The sequence below is a fragment of the Gymnoscopelus microlampas genome (genome assembly GCF_963454915.1).
Source record: "Gymnoscopelus microlampas genome assembly, chromosome: 23".
Classification (NCBI taxonomy): Eukaryota; Metazoa; Chordata; class Actinopteri; order Myctophiformes; family Myctophidae; genus Gymnoscopelus; species Gymnoscopelus microlampas.
In genome coordinates this window covers 24,503,641-24,511,140 of record NC_139960.1, presented here as the reverse complement: position 1 = coordinate 24,511,140, position 7,500 = coordinate 24,503,641, and the positions used below count along the sequence as shown (strand labels likewise).

General features: G+C 41.8%; 1 protein-coding gene across 1 annotated transcript in view; it reads right to left on the bottom strand.

Moving 5' to 3' along the window:
• The window catches only part of ano2b (anoctamin 2b), an 84,127-nt gene that overhangs the window by 18,906 nt on the left and 57,721 nt on the right, over positions 1-7,500 (bottom strand). The window lies entirely within an intron of this gene.

The window sequence follows — 7,500 nt, the reverse complement described above, 5'->3', positions numbered from 1 at the left end:
GTTCTCCAAATTTAAATCCACTGCATGTGTAACTGTGAAATCCAGTTATGCTGCATCAGGCTCAATCAAGTCAAGAATTCAAGTTTAAGTTGAAGATATTGAGGCAGCATTCTGAAACCCCATGGTGTATAAACAGTACTCAAAACAAGCTACTACTGCACAAAGTCTTACTCTCATTTACTGTCTATGAGGCAGCATCATGAATGTAAGCAGCCGGTTTTCACTTAGAACACACCCAAACCTTTTAATTTAAAAGTAACTCTGAGAGTGGACAAATGGACCCATAACCAAATGTAAGGGTGCATTGGGTTACATTTGTACACTCTCAAATTAAGTACAGACCTGCAAGGGTCTATTTGGAACCCTGGCCCCTGGGACCCACTTTGAGAACCACTGACTAAGAGCATCGAGTCTGACCTTAGTTTCAGGGTGAACTCTCCACTTAATCCTAAATATTTATTTTGGATTACTTACAGGAGGAAGACGTGACGCGCCATCAAGCCTAAATTGTATTCTCTCTATTGCCATAAAACTAATACCCATAATGGATTGGGGTTCTTAAGTGGTTTTCAAATGCTGTGATCACTCTTGCAGAGAGAGAAGATTAATGGATGGTGATCTTGGATCACCATCATAGCACACAGTTAAAATAAAAAAAAACGCATTGCACAATGTGGCAATAGAGAGAATATGATATGAATGAATGAGTCATTCGGAGAGTTTAGGCTTCATGCCAGTAATGTGTGTAATGTGTGTGTGTGTGTGTGTGTGTGTGTGTGTGTTGGGGGGTGGGGGGGAACTTAAGTCTGACTTATACTTCATCGTACAATGGTGTCGCATGGCGAGGGTAACCAATCTACAAACTCACAAGCGTTGTGCCCTTGTAGATCAGCTATTTTTGGGGACAAAATGGACATTAACACATTGATTGCCTAGATCGAGTTGAAAAATCTCTTGGCATAAAACTGCAAAAAATCTGAAAAAATGTGTTAATGACATGCCCAAAATAGGGATTCCAGGTTGGAAGTAGTTAATTGGTTAACATAATTTACATGGGTGAAAAGAGGACACATTAATTAACACAATTTCCATAAAACGTCTCTTCTCGGTGTGTTAATAATGAACTCAGAGTTTCTCATAAAATTGTAAATAGATTTTAGGTAAAATAAGAAAATGTGTGATAAGAATACACAAGTAAAAATATACTTGCTTAATTGCTTACTTAACAGCTTAATTGGATAACATAATTTACGTGGGTGAAAACAGGACACCATTTCCTGTTTGTAATTGTTTATAATTGTTTACTATTTCAATAATGTGCGTGTGTATGTGTGTGTATGCGTGTCTGCGTGCGTGCGTGCGTGCGTGCGTGCGTGCGTGCGTGCGTGCACACCCACATCCACAACATAACTCTAAACATAGCACACTGGTGATTGTTGTTGCCAAGATGGTGGAGGCCATGGCGACTGTTGCTGGGGAGACCAAAACTACAACAACAGTTGATGCTGGGGTGATTGACAGTGTAGCAGCCATAGTGGAAGCACTGGTCACCAATGAAGTTAAGGTGGTGACAGGTCAGGTTGCTATGGAGACTGAGGTTATGGTGACAGAAGTCGTTAAAGGCACCGTTTCTCAATCTCAATGTAGGGGCCGGGGACCACCAGTGGTCCAAATGGACCCTTACGGGCCTGTAACTCTGAGGGCTTATGGAACCAACCAATTGAACCCTTACAGGACTTTACAGTGTAGATCGGGGGTCCGTGGCCTAATGCATACCAAACAGGGGGTCCTTCAAATGTTTTAAGGAGGGTAGGGAGTTGCACATTTTGATGGCTGGTGGTAGGGCATTCCACATGTTGGTGGCATAATAGTATTCATCCCCATGTTTGTGCCGAATCTGGAGGGAATGAGATCAGTGGAGCTCTCTCTGGTGTTGTGTTCGTGGGCGTTTCTCACTCTTTTGAAGTAGTTTCACAGGTACATGGGCACATGGTCCCCTGAGTATCTTGAAAACCAGGCCCATTGCAAGTTGCTGTAATCTGTCCTCTCTCCCCTGAACCATCCCACCCTAGCATAATGAGCAGGAGTTAGCTGAGTCCTAGGTGTGAGGTCTAGTACAGTGGTTCTCAAAGCTTTTCATGTCGAGGACCCCCAAAATGATATCTATTTGGCCGCGGACCCCCATGTCAAAATATTTTGTTCCAGGGAAAGAGCAAAGGGAAAAGCAAAGATTTGAGTTACAAATGTTTGCAGATCTATAAGCTCATAGTACTATGAGCTTGTATATCTGCTATTTTTTAATAGCCAAAGTATAAAATATGGATAAAGAGGTTAAAATGATTGTGATGCTTTATTAACTAATTTTGCTGGGGACCCCCTGGTACCCCCCCAAGGACCACTGTGGGTCCCCGGGCCCCACTTTGAGAACCAATGGTCTAGTAGTAGTCTGACTAGTTTGTTTTGAGAGGCCTGTAGTTTTTACTTTATATGCCTTTGAGGTGCTAGAGTACCATGAGGTGTTGCATAGTCAAAATGACATTGGATGAGTGCTCCAGCTAGTGTCCTCAGCGCATTCCTACTGACCAACGAGGAGATCCTACCCAAATATCCTATTCTTTGGCAGGTGTTTACTTCCAGACAGCATAAGTGGCAGGGTTTGTAACAGCTAGGACAGAGCTATAGGCATGTAGAGAACATGTGTCATGTGGCAGACGCACAGAGGCAGCAGATGACAGCAAAGAGAGGTGAGGACAGTGACATGAAATGACTCCTGTAGGTGTTGCTATGGTTGCTATGTCATGTAGAGCTGTTTATGAGAAGTCCATTAGAATGACAGGAAACTGTTGAGTGAGCCAGTTCTAATAAAAGGATCAGAGTCAGAGGAAGGAATAATGAACTCTGAGCTTCTCATAAAGTTCTAAATAGACTGAATAGATTTTTAGGTTAAATAGGAAAATGTGCGATAGGAATACACAAGTAAAAATACATTTGCTTAATTACTTAATTAACAGCTTAATTGGATAACATCATTTGTCAATTTCCATAATATGTGTCTTTGTGTGTTATGGGCGCCAAAACTAATAGGGCTAAAATCCCTCCAGTTCCTCTTAAAGGCATTTCCCATTTCTTCCCATTTTAGAGAACATGCAGGACATCATGTGTTATAGTATAGTAGAGGTTGAGAGAGAGAGAGAGAGAGAGAGAGAGAGAGAGAGAGAGTCTATTTAATTTGAAAAAATGGACAGTCAAACAAGTGACAACAAACATACATACTCTATACACACTGCAATACAAGTTTGAAATAATACTAGGTTAACTTTATGCATTGCTCCAACTCATTGTGCCGCGTGTCAACACTCCAAAATAGAGCCGAGCTCTGAAAGACGCATCGACAGGTGGTTTTGACGCACCCACTCGATGCTTCCATTGTGGATACAGCCGTTCTAAACAATGGGCGTGTTGGATAATGCGAGCGTCTGACGCTTTCAGTGTGTCATGTCGTAGAAATAACATCACCAGGAGATGTCATGCAGTGTGTCTTGTCTGTTGGGGTTAGAAGGCGACTGAGGGGTTAGAAGGCGACTGAGGTGACTGGTGAGGAAGTAGCGGGTGCGCTTTCAGTCCAGGGGGCCTTATGTTGTAATATTGGGCCACATAGAGCAGTGGTTCTCAAAGGGGTCTTTGCAGGGGGTCCCCAGCTAAATTATTTAATATAGCGTGAACATTTTGTTTAACCATCTTAACCCTACATACATAATACATTGGCCATTTGAAAATAGCCGATCTATAAGCTATTTTCCAAAAATCTTGAAAGGTTTTGGAAGATGTGGAACAAATCTTGTGTGGGGTTCCCTGGCACGAATATTTTCAGATGGTAGTGTGTCGAGGGACTTGGAGGATATCCATAGCACTGCTGGCAGGCGTTCACTTCCAGACAGCATAAGTGGCAGGGTTTGTAACAGCGAGGACAGAGCTATAGCATATAGAGAACATGTGTCATGTGGCAGACGCACAGAGGCAGCAGATGACAGCAAAGAGAGGTGAAGACAGTGACATGAAATGACTCCTGTAGGTGTTGCTATGGTTGCTATGTCATGTAGAGCTGTTTATGAGAAGTCCATTAGAATGACAGGAAACTGTTGAGTGAGCCAGTTCTAATAAAAGGATCAGAGTCATACAACTAAATAATTGTTGAGTGAATAGATTTTTGGTTAAATAAGAAAATGTGTAATAGGAATACACAAGTAAAAATACACTTGCTTAATTACTTGATTAACAGCTTAACTGGATAACATAATTTACGTCTGTAAAGTCAAGACAATTTCCTGTTTATAATTGTTTATCATTTCTATAATATGGCTCTTGTTTGTGTGTTATGGGCACCATAACTAATGCTAAAAGCTAAAATAATTCCTGTTAATCTTGAAGGCATTTCCCATGTCTTCACATGAATTTTTAGAGAACATGGTATTATCTGTGAGAGCAGGACATCATGTATTATAGTATTTTAACATTCATGCTGGAGGCCTGGAATAAGTTACGGAATGTGTGTGAATGTTTGAGTCAGGGTGTCCAGACACATTCGGACGTAAACAAGCTTAAAAATATATATATACACGATTACACGTACTGTATATAAAACCATAGAGAAATGTACAACCATACAGTATGGACACAGCCCTAGAAAAAATGCTGCAGAGGAATCAAATACTTTATAGTCATCAATACCCATTATTCCAAGCAGGTTAAAACTAATCTTTGACTCTGATGCACGTTCAAAATGGCCAATCTACAAGCTCACCAAAATAAAAATACAAAACTCAAACAATTTTGAAAGTTACAGTCTCGATACAAAAAACGTAAACAATACAGTCTCACGAAGTGTCAGAGTAAGCTTGTAGATCGATTCATAATAATAATAAAACAAAATTGTGGTTAAGTGGTTAAGTGTTTCACTGGTTAGGTGGTTAAAAGAAATACAGTCAATGACATAATCCAACAGATTCCTTACGGGGGGGAATCCCTTTCCATGTAATCCATTGCTTCCTACCTCCCAACACCACTGCAGGGACGCAAGACAGGGGAGGGACGTGAGAAACATGAGGCAGGTTCGTCTAACAGGCTTGACGTATAGCTGTGTGCTGAATAGTGGAACACAAGCCCTGTGGGAAAGGGGATTTCTAACGCAGCTTTGACTGACAGCCCCATCTCCGGACGCCACCGAAAAACAAAGGGGCAACGAAGGAGTGCTCGCTAGAGGGCAAGCTTAGAATAACCTCAGTAACACACCTGACCGCTGTGCGTTGGGTTTGAGACGCGCACAGACGTACAGTAGATGCATGTACGCTTGCATGCGGATGCAATCCCACTACCACCACACACATGCACGCGCGCAAATACACGTGTGCGCACGCACACGCACACACACACACACACACACACACACACACACACACACACAGAAATGAATGCAAAACAAACAAACTGTTATACACACTCTTGTTCTTGCTCATGTTCTTGTTCTCTCTCGCTCTGTGAAATTGTTGCCATTCTTCACACTGCCCTGCAGCTGAATGGGTTCTTCGTTCTTCTACACACTAACATCCTGAGAGTTCATTTAACTCTTAGAGTGTACACATGTAATTATGGACATTTGTACACTCTCAGAGTTCACTTAACACTCAGGACCTTCTTCCATCTCTTATCCTCCATGCGTCCCTCTCTCATCTCTCTGATGGATAGAATAGAAGGACTTTGAGGGTGTTTAAATTAGGGGTTCTCAAACGAACCCCCAAAATTTTATGTAGTTGGCCACAGACCCCTATCAGAAAATATTTTTTTATTTATATTAGATTTTTTTCAAATAAACAATCTACAATCTTGTGAGCTTGTAGATCGGCTATTTTCAAATAGCCAATGTACTGTATACAGCAGGTGTAAAGTGGTTAAACTGATTTTGATGCTATATTATCAAATTTTGCTGATGGACCCACCCCCTGGAACCCCCTCAAGGACTCCCTGGAGGTCCCCGGACCCCACTTTGAGAACCACTGGTTTAAATAGCTCAGAAACTCATTTACAGCGATGTTTGGTTAAAAATTGGGTTGTGCAGTTCATATAAGTCCAAATACAGTCAAACTTTATATGTTGTTTCTGCACCCCGTGGCCAAGTAATGAATTATCTAAAAACTGACATAACCTTAAACCTAACCCTAACCCTAAACCCCACGATAATCTTAAAATACAACAACCCCACACCTGCTGTCTTTTCATTTGAAATACAATTTTCACCTCACCCCGGGTCACACAGTCAACTTTTATTTATTTAAAGACGGGGTGCCGTGATTTTCAGTGATTTTTCCCCCCCTAAAACATAATCATCAGGTATTATGGTTATAGAGGAAGATTTTTTTCAAAAAAGTGTACAGAAATTGTTAAAATTATGTTTTTATGTGGACAAGCTTCCAGTTCATTAAGTATACCTGGTTCTCACCTTAGCACCTCCTCCACCACCTTAGCACCACCCATCTGTCCTAGTCCCTCCTCCTCCTCATGCCCACACCTGTCGTGTTATGATAATGAGGGGGAGGGTATGTTTTTACTATGTCACTAAAGCGCTGTTTCTCTATTGGCACGTTTGACCCTCAAGGTTTCAGCCTCCAGGTAGAAACTCAAAATAGTCAGAGAAGACATAAAACACTATAAAACACCACCAAGGGGCTTAATGAAGTTATATCAACCTCATAGACACATGAAAAACAGAAAAAGTGCAAAACCATGGCACCACCTCTTTACCAATAGAGACACTGACTCCTGATTCAACTGCATCTTTTCCCAAACATGTGTCGTACAATGGTGTCACGTGGCGAAAATAGCCGATTGATCCACAAGCTCATGTGTCCCGTTGTGATCTTGTGCATCAGCTATTTTCATAGTGCAAAGAAGTATAAATCGGGCTAAGAGAGGCTGCTTGGGTGTTACAGAAATAGAACTAATCTTTTTGTATTCAGCATAGCCTTTTATGACCAAACTAAACAATAGTAGGAAAACAAAGAGCCCACAGGCCATGTGAAATTGAATGCGGGAGGAAGTGTACGGCCAGCTGCTAATTAGCGTCTCGTTCTCATGACACTGCCTGTCAAACATACATTCACTGAGGCTGATTCTGTATGAAGGAGAGAAAGCCTTCCCATGTAGTCCTGCTCCCCTCATGTTTAGGCTTTGCCATTTATGACTGACGTGCACATAAATAAATCATTCAGTGTGTGTGTGTGTGTGTGTGTGTGTGTGTGTGTGTGTGTGTGTGTGTGTGTGTGTGTGTGTGTGTGTGCGCGTGCATGCGTCCCACAACTTGCCACATACAGTAAGGGTGTGAAGACATCCACACACGCAAACCCATGTACAGATAAGCATGTATGCACTAAGGCACACACGCACGCACAGACAGACACACACCAGTAAACTGCTTTGCGATCATCAAGTGGTTTTCTATGGCCCAGT